The sequence below is a fragment of the Sus scrofa genome, chromosome 17 (genome assembly GCF_054392235.1).
Source record: "Sus scrofa isolate SSC_HxYL_T2T_F1_AM1 chromosome 17, Sscrofa_HxYL_maternal_Yorkshire_Landrace_v2.0, whole genome shotgun sequence".
Lineage (NCBI taxonomy): Eukaryota > Metazoa > Chordata > Mammalia > Artiodactyla > Suidae > Sus > Sus scrofa.
The window spans coordinates 50,116,413-50,135,964 of record NC_139399.1 but is presented as its reverse complement, the minus strand read 5'-3'; the positions used below and the strand labels follow the sequence as shown (position 1 = coordinate 50,135,964).

At 42.6% G+C, this 19,552-nt stretch overlaps 1 long non-coding RNA gene across 1 annotated transcript; it reads left to right on the top strand.

Annotated features, from left to right (window-relative positions):
- Positions 1 to 13,198: 13,198 nt before the first annotated feature.
- Positions 13,199 to 17,834, top strand: LOC106506681 (uncharacterized). The gene is made up of 3 exons (XR_001302136.3): positions 13,199 to 13,539; positions 15,399 to 15,924; positions 16,371 to 17,834. It is a non-coding gene; the product is annotated as an uncharacterized LOC106506681 (long non-coding RNA).
- Positions 17,835 to 19,552: the final 1,718 nt, after the last annotated feature.

Here is a 19,552-nt window from a genome sequence, read left to right as displayed (position 1 = left end):
AAATTTTGCCATTCGCAGCAATATAGATGGACTTGGAGGGAATAATGCCTAGTGAAATAAGTCAGACAGAGAAAGACAAATGCTGAATGATATCATTTATTTGTGGAATCTTAAAAAACAAAAACAACTTGTGAATATAACCAAAAAAGAAGCAGCCTCACAGATATAGAGAACAAACGAGTGGTTACCAATGGAGAGAGAGAAAGGGGGAGGTGAGATAGAAGAAGGGAAATAAGAGGTACAAATTATCAGGTATAAAATAAGATACAAGGATGTATTGTACAACACAGGGAATATAGCAAATATTTTATAATAACTATAAGTGGAGCATAACTTTTAAAGGTTGTAAATCACTATATTTATTGTACATCTGTAACATATAATATTGAGCATCAAATATAGGTCAATTACAAAAAAAAAAAAAAAAAGCAGGGCAGTGAAATGTTCCCCAATTGATTATCTTAAGGCATGTCCAAGAAGCGCGAATGTCATGACATTCCATCCCCATGTCCTGATTTTAATAACAAACATAAATCAATGCCACCTTCTCCTGGATCAAAATAGGTGATTGTCAGAATGGTGACATAATGTGTTTTGAAACGTTAGTGTTCATTGTTCTTGCTTTATTTAAAACCCTCTTTCCTTTAGAAAAGAGGGGGCTACTGTGCTGTATGGAAAATGGGGATCACCCCTTTTCCCCCTCCTCGGACTGGGCTGGGAGAAGTTTGTGCTCTGAAGAAGCGAGGTCCCGTTCACCTCCCGTCCTGCCAACAGCCGGAGTGACAATTATTTATTTACAACAGCTAATACAATCGGTAGTAACGACTTCATAGGCAACCTCTAAGTGCAGGCGAGATGAAAAATTTACTAAATTGGAGAATAAAAATGCATAAGAAAATGTACAGAATCAATATTTCATGGCCTTTGCTTTACCTTGCTGTTCGCAAATCTATTCCCGAGTTCGCATTAAAATTTAAAGCCACAGTCATGCGACAAGTTCAAACCCTGGATTATTTCATGTTAGTTTAGCTATAGAGGAGTTTTGTTTTTGTTTGTTTCATAAAGTCATGAGGAGGAGAGACACTTAGGAAACCATTTAGCCAGGTGACTGGTTTTGCTTTTTTTTTTTTTTTCCAAGCAAGAAGACAAATGGTGTCTGACATTCGTCACCTACTACCTCTGAACTAAGCCTCAGCAATCTTCCTGTTCAATTTTGTACCAGATTACAAAGATGGTTTTGAAACGTTTGAAAGCCAATTATTTTGTCAGAAACCAAACATTTATTGACTGACTTCCATGAACTAAGCACAAAATAATATATGTAAAACTTGATTGTCCTGGAAAAGAGCCATAATGCCCAAATTCTCTATGCGTCCATGAATTTATGAAATGACTCCACAGGGAAAACACAGCTAGATCACAACTGATACAACGTGGATATTGAAGACAGAAAATCGTGCAGTAGGTTTTGAGTAAATGCAGACAGAAAGATAGCAAGGAATAGCCCCTCTCTCAATGCTTTATAAAGACTTAAAGAGACACTGGTATAGGGATAAAAGGTCATAAAATCTATACAATGCAGAGTTCCCCTTCTGGCACAGTGGAAATGAATCCATGAGGATTTGGGTTCCGTGTCTTGCTCAAGTGGGTTAAGGATCCTGCGTTGCCATGAGCTGCAGTGCAGGTCACAGACGTGGCTCAGCTCCCGAATTGCTATGGCGTAGGCCAGCAGCTGTAGCTCAATTCAAACCCTAGCCTGGGAACTTCCATAAGCCATGGGTGCAGCCCTAAAAAGAAAAAAGAAAAAAAGAAAACCTCTCCACAATGTGACAGTTTTATCCAATGATTTTATGGGTTATGTTATTTTATTTGTTTTGTTTGGACCAGTACATGAGGAATTTGGAATTAGTAATACAGCATGCATTTCACTATTTACCGTTAATCTAAAGTTCCTAAATTATTGTAATTTATTCATTTGCCAACTAATTCCAGTGCCCATGGATACAATTGGAAGGAGAAAAAGAAACACGTTCTGTTGCTAGAGAAAGCATCTCGAGGATGACCCAGAAACTGCTTCTAGGTGAAGTGTTGTTATTCTATTATATCCACAAAGTCTTATTTGTGTGTGTGTCAGTTTCTAGGGATTATTACATATGTTTAGTTTACATCCTCCAAAGAAACCCTACGCGACCGCACAGATAAGTTATTACAAAGCAAGAGCATGAGATGGCTAACAGCCTTTCTGTTTGGGTCTCGAAATATTTCTAACCCCTTGTGGATCAAAAATTATTAACTATTGTTTCGATATCCCCCATCTGACATTTTTCTGGTCTTATAATCACACCTGAAAGTGGATGTTTTCAGGGAAGGTTAGAAATCTGATCAGAGATTTTCTTTTTTTTTTTTTTTTTTTTTTGTCTTTTTGCTATTTTGGGGGGCCACTCCCGTGGCATATGGAGCTTCCCAGGCTAGGGGTCTAATCGGAGCTGTAGCCACTGGCCTACGCCAGAGCCACAGCAACGCGGGATCCGAGCCGCGTCTGCAACCCACACCACAGCTCACGGCAATGCCGGATCGTTAACCCACTGAGCAGGGGCAGGGATCGAACCCTCAACCTCATGGTTCCCAGTCGGATTCGTTAACCGCTGCGCCACGACGGGAACTCCCTGATCAGAGATTTTCGAGTGATAGTACACTAATCGTGAGGCAAGTTTTGTTGCTAATCATGTGTGCTTCTACTTAAAGCTCAAACCAGTGACGCGATGAAGAGGTGAGTGGGGGATGCTAAGACCCCTTACAAGGGCACCAGAAATGCCTCTTGAAATGTGTTACCCCACATAGATTTAAGTTGCTACACGTATTCAAGCAGTATAGAGTTTGTGGGTGAGAGACACAGGTAACTGAGGAAGTTTCCTACTGAGGATCTTTATTTTCTTAGAAAAAGGGAAAACAAATATGTTTGCTTCAAGTAAGTGTTAAAAAGAAGCTATTTTAGAGCCTTCCTCCTGAAAGGGTAGTCTTGGGAGCATTAGTTGGGTTCACTACCACTGAGTCACAGCGGGAACTCCTATATTAATGTCTTATTGCTGTTGTAACAAATTACCACCAAGTAACTTACTATCTTACAGTTCTAAAGGTGAGAAGTCTGAAAATGAGCCTTATGAGGCTAAAATCAAGATGTTGGCAGGGCGAAGTTCCTTCTGGGGGTTCAGGGGGAGAATCATCACTGGGCTTTCCTGGGGATTAGAGGAGGTCCGCTCACATCGGGGAGGGCCCTGTGTTTCTGACTGAGAGTACTGATTCGAACGCTAATCCCACCCAGAAACCGAGACACCCAGAAATAATATTTTATCTGGGGCATCTTTTGAACCAGTTGAGTTGACACAAAATTAACCATCACAACTGAACATAGAGACAATTGAAAAAAGATGAAAAAAGATGGAGGTGGAGAAGGATGGGCAGAGAAACTAACATGAAACTGGGCTATTGTAGAGGTAAAAAGAGAGACGAGAGAGAGGAATCATAAAGCTGCTAGAGGCGCTCAGATTTGGGAGAAAGCTATTGAAAGGGGGCATTTAGGAATTTTTTTTCCTGTACAATGAGTAGAACAACTCTTTCCCTAGTGTCTCAGCAGGACTATCACACAGGCCCGTATTGCCTGTCGATGCATTTGGAGTTAGCTGTAGTTTTGTCTCTCTTTGCATCCTCTCTGATATTTTGCTGAGGTAAGCCTCACCGTGAGAGAAGGGAGGCCTACTTTAACTCAGGGATCAACTCTAATTATTGCCTCTGATGCCTTTTTTAAAAATTATTTTTTTTATTTATTTATTTATTTATTAACTTATTGGCTGCACCTGCAGCATGCAGAAGTTCCTGGGCCAGAGATCAGACTCAAACCACAGCAGCAACCTGAGCCACTATAACAACAATGCCAGATCCCTAACCCAGTAAGCCACACGGGAACTCCTAACTGTCTCTGTTGCTTTTGATTTGCTTCCCTCCGCCTTTTTTTTTAATGCTACCACATGAGCATTTCCTGTAATCAAAATATTTTTCAAAAATGTGACTTGAATGGCTCTCTAACATTTGTCACCTGAAGGCCTCATAACTGTGAAAGTGACAGTAATTGTGCAGGGCCAGAATGAATGGCCTCATGGAAGCACAGGCTATCCTTGCAAATCAGGGTGGGGCTGCCCAGGTGAGAGAGTCTTCCAGCCTGTAGTGTATGTGGAGCAAGGTATTTCCTGAACAGAGTCTTGGGGAAGAACTAGGGGTTGCCAGGCAGCGATTACTGATTTTTCCCTCGAATTCCCCGGAAAAAGTGAATGAGTGTTTCTCTTTCAGCGTCATAATGCACATGTTGTATGCAGGGTCCGTGTTGTCAGAAAAGGCACACAGGCTCTTTGCATGGGACTCGTCTAGGATTCAGGACAATTATAACTGAACTAACTTCCATTGGGAAGGAAAAGAGGTCAGATGAGTAGCCCCGAACCAGACATTCTCAGAAAGAGAAATAAAGGGACCTGGTCACCATTCTTTTTCATCTTCATCAGAAACCCATGAGGGAGATTCTATACCTATTTTATAAACAAGGCAACGGAGACTCAGAAATCATTGTCGAGGTTCACATGATGAGTATGTGGCAAGTTCGGCCTCAAGTTCAGGTCTATTTGATCCCAAATCCCACATACTTGACCTTGGGCCTGGCACCATTGGCATCAGGTCCTGATCTGAAGAACAGGCAGGCATGATTTATGATGTCCCCCAGGTAACTGGTCAGGACCCTGTGCTGCTCAGATATGGGCTCCCCATCACTCCCTACCAGGACCTCAAACCTCCATTTCTGGGGGCTTCGTCTTTGATCTGTGTACCCCCCACCAAGGACTAGTGCCTTCCTTGAGTGGAAGAGCAGTCTATTAATCCTGTCACCTGGGCATCTGCTGCCAGCCCTTGCCAGCCCCAAGGGGCACTGTCAGGTATCCAAGTCTGGCTGAGCACACTGGGGTTTGCCCTGTTCCTGCAGAGGGACCAAGAAAACCCTGAAGGGCTAGACCACAGGCCAGGCCTATTCCACTTTCCCCAACTGTATCTGGGTCCAGGGTCCTGCTCAGCCTGGCTTTTGGTTTTTGTGCACCAGACCAATCAGAGCCATACCCCATCCGCTCATGTTTTGACCCTATTAATGCAGACTCTGCCTTGGTATTTAGAAATGATTTGCAGGGAGAGAGATGGGATGTGGTAAGGTACTGGGTAGATAAAACATTAGGTATTTTTATAGCCCTCACTTAATTTTAAAGTAAAAATCCTTATTAATCACATGTTCTCTAGCTATATGCATTTCAGTATTTTTTTTTATTTTCAGAATCGACTATAAATTTGTTTTCTCTGTGGCCAGATACGGTAGTCAATGCTCATTAAGAAGGTTTGAGTCTATCTTATCTGTATTATAAATAAGACAAGAAAAAAAATCCAGTATCATTGCTCTAGAAATCGAGAGTGCCAAGATCTTAGCGAAAAGTGGTAATCACTTATTACTTATTATAATTCATTAAGCTTGTAGGAAATATTTAGATACTTAATTGGCATTTAACAAGATAGCTATAGAGAGTAAATGAGACATTAAATTCTCTTCTTAAATGCCCATTAGGTTTGCTTTAGAAATTAATTGATATCTAATTCATCTGCTATCAACTATTTTACCCTTTGCCAGCTGAGTTCAACATATTAATGATAAACAGAGGCAAGAGAAAGCAAATCAGACATTCTATTTCTGCATCAACCTAATTGAAAAGGCAAAGATCTCCACGGTGCCTGAGTCCCATCAAAGGAGCATCGCCACCTGGTTTGGAGGGAGAGGGGATCTAACCACGTGCCCAGCTGGACCTGTCCAAACCCACAACATCAAGAGCCCAGAAAAGGGTGGTTGATAAGCCACACATTGAAGAAGACGGAAAGCCCTTTGGTGATGAATAGGCGAGTTACCTGCAAATTTCAGATGAAACGAAACGTGTCTAAATGGCATTCAGGGGAGGTTGTGGATGGCATGCGTAGGGAAGATCATTGTTCATAAATACCTGAGGGTCGGTCCTCGGGAACCTAGAAGATATGTGATTTTTGTGTTCTTTTCTTTATGAGGCTGAAATGAAAGTTTCTTTGGGGTAAAAACTGCCTAAGGTGCATCAGTACCAGTTCACAGATCCTAGCAAGGCACCTGGCTTATTTAAGGAGGTATGAAAGTCTAATGGGAGCTGGAATGAGTTACCGAACTCGATGTAAGAGACCTGTCCAGGATCTTACTGTTCCATCTTGTATCGAGTCTTGAAGATCTCTCCAGAATGTACTCCAACACCTTCCATGATGGGAGCCTCAAAGTCATGTAAAATCAGCAACCTCCCCGTACAGTCTTGTCTACATGCCAACCAAGCAGCTGGAGTTTCAGTCACTTCAGCTAAGTGTGGTAAGAAAATCAATGAAATGACAGGTCTTCCCAATGGTGCAGCTTCTCTTTCCAGGCCATGGTACATGGTCTTAGGCTGTAGCACTCTGCCTTTATTATCTTTACATATTTCAATGTGAATTAAAAAAAGAGAGAGAGTATCTTGCTCATCTCTGGTTCTCAAATACTGTGAATGAAAGGATCACCAGGGCATCTTATTTAACCTACAGATTTCTGCTGATTACCATGCTCTCCCTCCCTCACCTCAGCCCAGGATTCTGATTCACTAGATAGGGGGTGGTCCTTTGGAATCTGCTTATCTACCCAGATTATTTCCATGCAACCAGGCCACAATCCACACTGAAGAACACTCACTAAGGTAGAGAATCTGGGTTTCTCAACTGGATTCATCCATCAATGGAATGAACCTGGGTTAAAATAATTATGAGGGTAACTTATTACCCCTTCATTTGAAAGGTTATTTCCAATCATTTTAATCCCTTGGACTCAGAGCTAGCTAGTCTTTACTTGTTGGATCAGAGGCTTCCTAAAATGTTGTAAAGTGACAAATTGTTGTTGCTGTCTCCGATACAGGAAATGAATCTCTGCTGACTGTCCCAGACATACACAGGGAAAAAGACTCCCAGACCTTGTTCTATGAATCCAGCTCTTCTGGTCTTGGTTACACCATTTAATTCACAGCAAATACAAACAAAATCACAATATCTAAGAAGAAACACCAAGAAAGTAAGGAAACACTTAGATTTTCCCCCTTGCTTTCATGTCATGTAGGATGCCTACTTATAACAGATTCAGTTATAAGTGAATATTGTGAATAGTGACCCTTTTGTGAAAGTTCATCAATGTGCATCTAGTCAATATCATGTACAAAACAAAACGAACAGTCCAAGAACCACAGGCCATTAATTTGGTGATTCTCCAGATTGATGAAGTCCAAGAACAAACCTCAATCAACCTCCAAGCTCAATTCTGCAGGTTACACAAAGCTCAACTTGTGCAAATAATTCCTCTTCTTCTCCTTCTCCTTCGTCTTCTTATTCTTTGCTTTCTAGAGCCACACTGACACATATGGAAGTTCCCAGAGCTGCAGCTGCCTGCCTACACCATAGCCACAGCAACACCAGACCTGAGCCATTCCTGGGAACCTCCATATGCTGCAGAAGTGGCCTTAAAAAGCAAAATAAGCAAATAAATAAAAGTGAGAACTAGGTCCAAAAACCAGGAGGCCAGGATAAGTACACAAAGCAGTAAGTTTCATGATTTAACAAAGACTTAGAGAGTGGCCATTCAAGAGGTTGGGATATTGAAGGGAGAGATAGGAAGGAAACACACAAAAAAGTAAAAAGAATGGATTGTTGCCTGTGACAGGATCACTAAGGACCAGAGTTGGCAAAGTGTTTTCTATAAAGAGACAGTAAAAATTTGAGGCTTTGTGAGCCTTTTTCTCTTTGTTGCAACTATACAACTCTGCTGTTATAAAGCAAAAGTGGTCATAGAGAAAGTACAATTGAGTAGACATGGCTGTGTCCGGCTGAAACCTTACATAACCAGGTGGTGGCTGGATTTGGCCCTTAGGCCACAGTTTGTTGATCCCCACTCTAGACTAATTACAACAGAATTTGTAATTATTTCTGCTGGAAGAAACAGAAAAGAGAAGAATGAAAGAATAAAATGAATGAAAGAATATTAATATCAATTGGCAACCAGGATGTGCCGGAAAAGATCTGACCTAGGATAAGATAAGAGAGGTTGCAAAATTTAAGGAAGCTCTCCTCCCAGAACCCTGAACTTATGCAAACCTGGTGCCAGGCATTCTGATATATGTTTAAATCCATTGCCTGATTGAATCCCCACAACCATGAAGTAGTCATGAAAAATTGAATGAATGAGTAATGAAGTGAATGAAAGAATCATCATGCATGTTCCCAGGAACCCCTTCTACAGTTGAAGAAGTTGAGGTTAAGAGAGGTTAAATGGGAGTTCCCGTCGTGGCGCAGTGGTTAATGAATCCGACTAGGAACCATGAGGTTGTGGGTTCGGTCCCTGCCCTTGCTCAGTGGGTTAACGATCCGGCGTTGCCATGAGCTGTGGTGTAGGTTGCAGACGCGGCTCGGATCCCGCGTTGCTGTGGCTCTGGCATAGGCCGGTGGCTACAGCTCCGATTCAACCCCTAGCCTGGGAACCTCCATATGCCGCGGAAGCGGTCCAAGACATAGCAACAACAACAACAACAACAACAACAAAAAAGACAAAAGACAAAAAAAAAAAAAAAAAAAAAAAAGAGAGGTTAAATGGCTTGCTCAAGGTCACCCAGCTCATAAGTGGCAGAGTTAGAATTGCAACCCAAATCTACAGGACTTCAACACCCATGTTCTTTGAAATGACTACTTGTAGGTAGAATGTGGGATAAGAGAATAAAATCATCAGGAAAGCTCTTCATGTGTTTAAGCTTCGTAAATGTTTACTAAGAAAAGAATGAGCAATCTCCTGAATCTATACAGAGATTATGATGTTGGTGAAGAAGAGCTCTAAAGACGAAGGGTGAATCTTTGGGTTACAGGCAGAACATGGCACCAAAGGGCACCATCACAACACTGGTGATAAGGGTCAAACTGAAGAATTTTCGAGCCCTTCTCATGCCCTGGCCTATGCCATCTGGATGCTAAAGGCATCCAAAACCCAGGCCCCAGCTAGAAGGATCTCTAGCTAGGTCTCCATTCATGGCCCAGGGTTCTACACAATTATTTAGGATCCAGTTCCTCATCTGTTTATTAACTGATCTATTGCTTTGGGCCACACCTGCAGCATGCAGAAGTTCCCAGACCAGGGATCAAACCCTCACCACAGGAGTGACCTCAGCCACAGGAGTGACAATGCCAGATCCTTAACTGGCTGAGCCACCAGAGAACTTCTTCACTGATCTATTCTTGTCCTTAGCATCTACTGAGGCCCTTCTTTGATTCAGGTTTGATTAAGGTATAGTGATACACAGACACTGAACATAGCTCCTACCCTCAAGGAGCTCATAGTCTAGCAAAAGATGCTTGTAAGAAAGAGATATTACCAAAAAAGGCAACCCATCACACAGGGCACCAGAGGAGAACTCCACCTTCCCCAAGAGTGTAATTGGATCCCAACTAGCAAAGAGTAATCTCAAAACCTTGCTGGACCACTGCTGCACATTGAAGGGAGAGGTGGTTGATAGTAGAAGCACAGTTACTTCTTAACCCCTTGGGTCTGAAGGGACAGTTTCTTTTTAAACAGGTATTAGGTCTAAGGAGGAAACAGAGGCAAGAAAGTGGTTCTCCCTGGCAGAATAATTCACAGTGTTGACATCACAAAATCAAAGAGTACCTGTGATAGGGCAGGAAACTAAGCCCCAGGTGGAAGAAATTGTGGAAGGACTTTTGAAAGAACTAGGATACCTAATTTTCCATTTTAAATCATTTAAATGCATTGTCCCTTTGGACAAATTTTCCTTTTGGCCAAATCTTTAGAAAAAAAATTCTACCTGGGCAAGACCTCATTGTAGTGAATTTGGCGAATGTGTGTGGCTCTGTCAGTATGCCTAGGTATAAGGGTGTATGTAAATAAAACAATGGAGTAATTGTCACACTCAGGTCACCATCCAAGGGAGAGATAGAAGGATAGTCTCCAAGTATAGGTCTAGGAACAAGAATCCAGGGAACCTTCCTTTAGAACCCCTGCCACAGTAATCATTTAGCATTTCTTTGTATGACCTTTGCTTTCATTGCTCTCTGACCCATCTTCCAGCTTGGAGTCTCTGGAAGCAGATGCTAGGATGGGGTCCAGGGTACATGACATGTAATAGGAAATAGGGATCAACACCTGTGGAAGGAAGGAGGAGGAAACCAGACTGGCAGAGGAAGAAGGTAAATCATGAAGCAGGCTCTGTAATGCCTCAGCCAATCCTGTAGGGAGGTTGAGAACAAACTGTGCTAGAAGCAGGCTAACCCAGCAAGAGAAGGACCATGGGGATCAGCCCTCTGCAGCGGAGGCATGCGCTGAGTTGAAGGTCCCCTGCTGACCATGTATCTCTCCTTCCTTCTAGCAGGGGATGGGGTGGGGGTCTAACACACCCACTAAAAAGGATAAGCCACAAGAAGGCAAAGCCTGTCTGCTTTCCCCACCACTGCATGCATAATCTCCAGCAGAGTGCAGGCCTAATGTCATAGACCCTTAAAAATCTCTGTGGTTAATTAATCGCTCAAAGCAAGAGGTGGCCAAAAGCACATAAAGCCTCCATGAATTCTCAGAAATGGATATTTCCACTAGTTGTAGAGCTGAAAGGGCAGGAAGGCCACCCCCACAACCCTGGAAAACCAATTACCCAAATTAAAGATAGAATTAGGCACATTCTGTGGAAGGGTAGTTGAGGGACCCATGCCAGAATGGAAGCTTGAGGTAGGTGTCCTATGGAAGGCTCTTGGGTTAGATGATTTCGAGTTGAGTCTTGAGAGATTATTTGAAATGTATTGGGTAAAAGTGGAAGTAACTGGATGTGAGTGACTAGATGGTGAAAGGAAAGATGAAAAGTTAACTCTGGCTTGAGCAGGGAAGGAGCTGATGGCACAATTTACCACACAGAAAATGGGCAGGAAAGGAGGGGAAGTTCAGATTTGGTCATGTTCAGTTAGAATGTGACCTCCAGTAGCCAGAAGTGTGTGTATCTGAGCCCCAAGGTGAGATCCAGAGAAAAATCGCCTAGGAAGGGAGCCCCACCTCCATTTTTCCAATTGAGAAACACAGCCAAAGAAGGAAAGCCAACATGCTCCCATATTTAGAGCTGGGGATGAAGAATAAGGGTCTATTATTCAAGGAGGTTTCAATTACAAGTGACTGGAGGAATCCGATTTGAACTAACACAGTGACAGCAACAAGAAATTACCTCTTATTGTCCCTCATTTCTGCTTCTCTCTGCACATAAGCCTCTTGCTTCTTCCCCTGCACAGATGGACTCCAGCAAATGTCAGTGAGCATCTCAGCGTTCACAAACCAACAGTTTAGGAGAGAGGAAAAGTTTTCTCCTGTCAATTCAAGTTAGAAACATCCAGGGAATGACTTTGATGATGAATCACATGCTCTCTTGGAACTGATGGTCTTGCTGGGGTCATTTGTCCCTGAGAGCAGTGTGGTGACCTCTATCACCAGGGTAAGGGAAAGGGAGTACTAGATGGATTAAAAACTGCAGACACCACAAGGAATTAGAAAAGGTCACAACAAAGACACAGCTAGAGAAGAAGGATGTGAGCATGAGAGAGTAATGCCCAGCAGCTGAGTGAGTCTCAACAACTATTAAACACACACACACATATGCACACATATACAGAAAAAGAAACGAAAAGACAGCATTTGTTATGACTACAGATGCATATTGGTTTCCTAGGGCAACCATAGCAAATTAACACTAACCTGTTGGCTTAAACAAAAGCAATGTATTTCATAGCAGTTTGGGGAGCCAGGAATCCAAAATCAGGATCAGGTTTTGGCAAGACTGTGTTCCATATGAAGACTCCAGATGAGAATCTTCTCCTGCTTCTTTTAGTTGCTGGTGACCCCAGGACTTTCTTGGCTTGTAGCAACATCATGCTAACCTCCATTTCCATCTTCATGTGGTCTTCTCTGTGTGTCTTTTGGTCTCAAATACCCCTCTTTCTTTTTCTTAGAAGGACACCTGCCATTCAAATTGGGGCATACCCTAAATCCAGGATGGGCTTATTGTAAGACTTTTAGCTTAATCACATCTGCAAAGACTCTTTTTCCAAACAAGGTGACATACACAGGTTCCAGAGGTTAAGACTTAGGCATATCTTTTGGGGATCCACTCATTAACCCACTATATGTAAGGCAAATCCATGAAGCAGATTGGGCAGAGGACATTAGGGAGAGGTGGAGACTGCAGTGTATTGGAGACTATGTGTCCTATTCAAAGCCAGTCATGTTAACTCCATGTGGCCAAATTGAACACATCTGCATCTAGATACGGCCCACGATGCCCAGTTTTGGACCCAGGACAACCCAGGATGCTTCTCTTCTTGGGTGATACCTTAATCGTTACGTCAGAGTGAATCCCTGAAATGTTAATCACAGTTGCAATGACAGCTAAGAATGCCAGATTTTTCTTAAAGTCTCAGGTTCAGCTCAAAACTGGCTTCACCATCATCCACCCCTTGCTTGGCAGAAACTAGAAAAAAGATTGTGTTCCGTACGTAGAGTGACAAACGAGTAAGTGGCTGGGAACCTCACAGTTCTGCACAAACCATAAATCTGAATCAAACAAAGCTCACTGGAGTGGCCTGAGACAGGGCTTCATTTGTCACTGCACCATCAGAACTCAGCTTTAGAGTTGCTTTTCCTGACTGAGTTCTGGGGGCCACATCCTGGATCTTCAAGACCTGCCTCAACGTAAAGAGAAGGAATGGGAGGACTTTTGTTTGACAGCCAAAAAATAGTGAGTACTTGGACTTTAAGACACCTTTTCTGTGTGTCTCCATCTCAGATCTCCCTCTTCCTAAGCCTCTGTTTAGTAGCAAGTGGTTGGTATCATAAATTTTGCTGCTAGAGAAAACCCCCAAAAGATTAACCCAAGCCATGGGGAGTGGAGAGGAAGGAGTTAGTTAACAATTCAGAATTAGAGGAAGTTTTGAGTGGTTCTGCAGGAATTAGGAGAGGTCACTCATTGGAGTGAAAATGCTCCCAGGAGGCATGAATCAAGACTCAGAAGTCCAGGAAGGAAAGAGGTTCGTTAGCATTAAATGAAAGGCTTGTCATGGACCAGAGGATCTGGAACATCGGATTACTCATCTGGTGGCAGGTGGGTGTCGGAGCTGGCTGTGGACCCCACCGTCTGTAGCCAGTCCGCAGCAGCTTTCCTCTCTGGCAAACTCACAGCAAGCATGCAGGGTGATAAAACGGCAGTGACAAATCCAGTGCAATCAGGTGGGAAATCCCCCCTGAGTAATAACACCTCCTCATCGCTCATCCCGACCTCTTCCCCTGAGCCCCGCGTCTGCCGCTGAGAACTCAGCGCTGTTTTACCTTCAGCCCTGAGCTCCGCACAGGTAAGCCTTTGAACGTCTCTTCTCCCAGAGCCCCGGGGCACCGAGAGGGTTAATCTTGTCATGTCAAGATTCTCCTCAGATGCCAGCCCAACTCAGCATCAATTTGACACAGATTTCTTGTGGGGGAATCTGGGTTAATCTTTCTGGGCGGGCTGTCCATTTGACAGACGGGAAACAGTTCTGGAATCCGCCTGTACACCTCTCGCTTGTGCACCCACCCCCACCCCCACCCCCACCCCCCAGACCTGTCTCCGGATTAAAAATTTAAAAGGGCAATTAAATTTAAAAAAAGCAATCTGATGTTTACAGGCCCTCATTGGTAATTTATAAATGCTGCATTCCGGGTCCCATTTTGCTTAAAGAATTTAATTTGGAGAGAGGCTTCTATGGGGAAGCAGGATCTGTCCCAGATGCCCATGGGAGATGAATTGAGAAATACGAAAGGCTTGGCTTGCGGATGATGGCTGGAGCAGTAATGGCTGCCCAGTTTCCCAAGGATTTCTCTGTGCATTTGGGTAGGTGGACTACCTCTGCAAGAGACACTTTGCTCTCCATGCCTGCTTTTATAGCTGTGTGCTAAATAAATTCATGGAGGCGTGGATACTTGAGGATCCCAAGGATGCTAGACTAAATGCAGTGTGGTCTCCCAAATTGGATCTTGGAACAAAAAGATGGACAGCAGTGAAAAGGCTGGTGAAATCCCAATAAAATGGGGCGTTTCATTATTAGTAATGTACCAATGGAAACTTCATAGTGTGGGCAGAAGTACCCTGGCTATATAAGGTGTGAACATTAGGGAAATCCATGCAAGAACTCTCTGTCCTTTGTCTTTGCTACTTCGCTATAAATCTAAAATTATTCCAAGGTAAAATTTTCATATTTAAAAAAATGCTAGAAGTCATCTGGAGTTCCCATGGTGGCTCAGTGGGTTAAGGATTTGATGTTGTCTCCGTGAGGATGTAAGTTCAATCCCAGGCTTCACTCAGTGGGTTAAGGATCTGACATGGCCACAAGCTACTGCATAGGTCACAGATGTGGCTTGGATCTGGTGTTGTGGTGGCTGTGGGGTAGGCTTGCAGCTGTAGCTCTGATTCGACACCTTGCCAGGGAACTTCCATATGCTGCAGATGAGGCCATAAAAAGAAAAAAAGTGCTAGAAGTCGTCGATCTAATATGTACCAACTATTCTCTGGGCTGAGGATCTGAAAAGTATTTGCACTTGGTCAAACTCCGACAATCACCACCCAGTGTAAGGAGAGCAGATTGCAGCCTGGATCCCTTTTATTTTCTCTCTTGGCCTTTCATATGCTTCACAATTTTCAATTACTTTAGTAATCTGTTTACCAATTTTGCATCTGTTTTTCCCAGTAGAATGTAAGCGTCCCATGAGAAGGACATATGACTATTTCATCTCATCTCAGTATCTCTGCTTCCTAGCCAGGGACCTGGTACACAGTATGCAGTAACAATAAGTCTAAGAATGGAAATTCCTGCATTTCATTTCTCCTCCTTTCTCCTAAGATCTTCCACTTCCAGAGTCAGTGGCTCTTGCAGCTGTTTAAAGAGCCACCAAGCAACATTGAGCCCAGGGAGGAGAGAATGATGTCCCCTTTTGGAGGAATGATGAGCTCCAAGGGTGTAGGAGTATGTCTGCCTTCTTCCTGCCTAGAACACAGTGGACACTTATTGAACATGTTTGAGTTGAATGTCAGAGAAATGTTGGGCAAAGAAAAGCAGATGGGTGGGCTACAAGATGCCATAGCAAGGAGGAATCTAGATAGAGGTGGGAGGCAGAGAGAAACAGTCTTGGTCACAGAAGGAGAAACTTTCTAAAATCTTGAATATTAATTCTCTGAAAGGAAAAAGAAGAGAAAAGTGAGACACGGGAGTCTGGAGGATCTCAATCAATGGTCAGAAAGGAGTACCCAGAATGTCTACTGATTGCCTCACTCCACGCAGAATATGCAACATTCATCCTTTCTCTATCGCACCCTCCCTGCATCTCCCATCATTCTTGACTCAGAGAAGAAGGCGTCAAGCATCCTTTCAAGTACCTTCCCCAGGGTTGTCATCAACTTAACTCCTCTTCAGTTTCCACTGCTACTAGTAAAGTAATCATGATTTACGAAGAATCCATGGAAAAATTTTGCATCTATTAATTATCTGACTTAATCTTTACCAGATCGTTATTAAGCAAGAATTACTATTACCCTGATTTTCACAGATGAGGAAATTGAGGATAAGGAAATTTAGGAACCTGCCTAGAGTTACACAACAAGGAAGTTGCAGAAGGGAGGGTTTTTGCCAAGGTTTCTATGATTCCAATGTTATCACTTTTCTAATGCATCTGCTGACCGAGACTGAAGAATCAACTACCTCCTCCAGGTAGGTGGTGCCTGGATCTGTGTCCTCCTCCTTCAGGTATCTCTCTTCTGTGGTCCTATTGTCACTCTCTTGATTCAGTTGGTCATCATCTTTCACCAGAACCATGACCTTTGCTTCCCCCAGTCCATCCTTCACATTCCACTAGAATCATCTTTCTAAACAGAAGTTCCTATTCTCATATTCCCCTTTCCAACTATTTTCATGGATCTCAAGTATTAGTGAAATGAGAAAAATGTCCATCTATCTTGGCATTCCAGTTCTGCTCCTACTATATTCATACAACTTCTGGCATATTATTTAAGCGCCGAGAAACACAGTTTTCTCTCATTGAAAATGGACACTGTAATCCCTATTTAACTGCAAGGAGTAAATAAAATCACATATGATGATTGCCTAATAAAATGGCTGTCCCCCAGAAATGCCTTAATGAATTGTGTTTCTTCTAGAAGGTCAGTTACCCAAGAAATCTCTGGGACTGAGGAGAACGGGGGAACAGGAGACAGATCGGAGAGGCTGGGACATGGAGATTTGCTTCATATGCAAAGAACTCATCTCCTAGAATTTTGCAGCATCTTCCAGAGTCTAAGCTTGTGTTTTGACGTGCCCTTTCCAAGACAAGGGGATACGTGAAGCTCAGTGAATCAGGAGCGTTTACGGAGGAGAAAGAAAATAAGATCTTCTCCCCAGCTAAAAATCCAGGCATTGTCCTTGGCTGGAAAACCTCTCTTGGATTGTATGGACAGACTGAAAATACATCTTAGCATCCAAACATAGACAGCCAGGGCATGGACTCAGGCTTGATGCCCAAAGAGATCCTCATCATCATACCTTAGAAGTACCACATCCTTTGTTCTTCCTGGCTAAACCCCTTCAGCCAACATCCCTGCCTGCAGGGTAAGCAATTTACTTACAGTTAAACTGCTAATAAGTAGGGAATCATGGATCAATCAGAAACACTAAATATTTCAAAATATTTAGGGTCAATATTTCAAAAAACATTGCAACATTTGTACATTTACCTGCTACAAGTTTGCATGGGCAGGAACCATATCAAGTCCATTAAAATTCCTGATTTCCTTATGTCTAGCAAAATCTTTGATCACTAGTTATGTATATTTCAGTTAATAAAAATGAAGAGCATGAGTACTCTTCCATAAGAAATGCAGCGTGTTGGGATATACAGAATTTTGCAAAACAGAGTAGAATGGGGATGGTTATCATAACACAGTGGGCCCATCAGTGTAGTGGAGTTCAACATTTTTGATTCCTTCCAAATTTCCAGATTTCATCTTTGATGTTGGGAATGTAAAGACTGATATAGCACAATCATGGTCCTCCAGAAATGTATCAGATTGTTGGGGAAACAAATAGATGCAGAAATAGTTATCTGCGTGATACAGCAAATACAAACATGTGCAAGATGCTCCAAGGATGTAGAAAGAGAAGCCCTGGTTGGGCTTGTGTGGAGGAGATGTGGGAAAGGGGGCTTTCTCAAGGAAGCGATGTCTGAACTCAGACGTGAAGGAACAGCAGAGCTTACCCTCCCCACAGGAGGTTGTACTGTACAGCATGAGCAAAGAAAGGAGGAAGGTGTAAAGACATTACCTTTGGTGCAAAGATTGGCATAGCTGTCCCACAACCTATTTGAATTAACATTTGTCAATGAGACACCAACATCAAATGCTATCACTGACATGTGGAATCTAAAAAAAGGACACAATGAACTTCTTTGCAGAACAGATACTGACTCACAGACTTTGAAAAACTTACGGTTTCCAAATGAGACAGGTTAGCGGGTGGGGGGATGCACTGAGGGTTTGGGATGGAAATGCTGTAAAATTTGGTTGTGATGATTGTTGTACACCTATAAATGTAATAAAATTCATTAAGTAATAAAAAAGGAAAAAAAACTTTACAATGATATATAAAAAATAATAATGTTTATCATGGTAGGTCTCCATGCATTAAGAATTTACTGAGAGGCTATTCTATGCCAAGCCTAACAGTGGGCACCCAGGGTGGATAGCTCAAATGTCATGTCTCCAAAAATCCACATTTCAGGAGAGAAAACGATGCAACACTGTGCAATGAGCTTGAAAGACCTCACCCATAATACATGCTGGACCAGGAGCTTTATTTGGTAGAAATGCTTTGAAAATATTTTTTTTGTTTTTATCTTGCCACTGGATGTGTCCATTCTGTTTAGTAATTCTTCAGTCAATAATAACCATTCATATCACCTCCCCTAATTGCCATTTTTATAAGATTTTTTAAAATTTATTAAGAAAAAAATGTGTATAATATTCTCTCTCAAAAAAAAAAAAACTTCATGTATTTACCTTATTCTATAAACCCCAATCATGATTTTATATATTTTTGTTTGACTCTTCTTGATTAGGCTTGTGCACAATCTAAAAATTGTATTGTTTCTTGGAGTTCTCATAGTGGTGCAGTGGAAACGAACCTGACTCAATCCATGAGGATGCAGGTTCGATCCCTCGCTTTGCTCAGTGGATGAAGGATCCAGGTGTTGCTGTGAGCTGAGGTATAGGTCACAGATGCGGCTCAGATCCACATTGCTGTGGCTGTGGTGTAGGCCAGAAGCTACAACTCCAATTTGACCCCTAGCCTGGGAACCTCCATATACCACAGGTGCAGCCCTAAAAAAGCAAAAAAAAAAAAAAAAAAAAAATTGTGTTGTCTTGGATTTGTTTTTTCGGAACTCTTTTTTTTTTTTTTTTTTTTTGTCTTTTGTCTTTTTTGTCTGTTGTTGTTGTTGTTGCTATTTCTTGGGCCGCTCCCGCAGCATATGGAGGTTCCCAGGCTAGGGGTCCAATCGGAGCTGTAGCCACCAGCCTACGCCAGAGCCACAGCAACGCGGGATCCGAGCCACGTCTGCAACCTACACCACAGCTCATGGCAACGCCGGATCGTTAACCCACTGAGCAAGGGCAGGGACCGAACCCGCAACCTCATGGTTCCTAGTCGGATTCGTTAACCACTGCGCCATGACGGGAACTCCGGAACTCTTTTTTTAAATTTCTTTTCTTGAGCTACTTTTATGCTGATTTTGCTCATCTTTATTTTATTTTTTTATTTTTGGCCACCTGGCAACCTACAGAAGTTCCTGGACCAGGGATTGAGCCTGCACCACAGCAGTGACCTGAGCCGAAGGGGTGACAACGCTGGATCCTTAACCTGCTTGTCACGAGGGATTTCCTGATTTTGCTAATTTTTAAATAACCAGTTGAATACGTTCCTTTAAACATTTTTTTTTCTTTTATGGCCACACCTATAGCACATGGAAGTTCCCAGGCTAGGAGTCAAATCAAAGCTGCAGCTGCCACAGCCACAGCAACAGGGGATCTGGGCCCATATGCAACCTATGCCAAAGCTTGCAGCCATGCCAGATGCTTAACCCACTGAGCAAGGCCAGGGATCGAACCTGCAACCTCACGGACACTATGTCAGGTTCTTAACCCTCTAAGCCACAATGGGAATTCCCAATTCTTTTTTTTTTTTTTAAGTTTTATGGAAGTAAAACTAATTTACAAGGCTGTAATAATTTCTGCTATACAACAAAGTGACCTAGTCATACATATACACATATTAATTCTTTTCCCACACA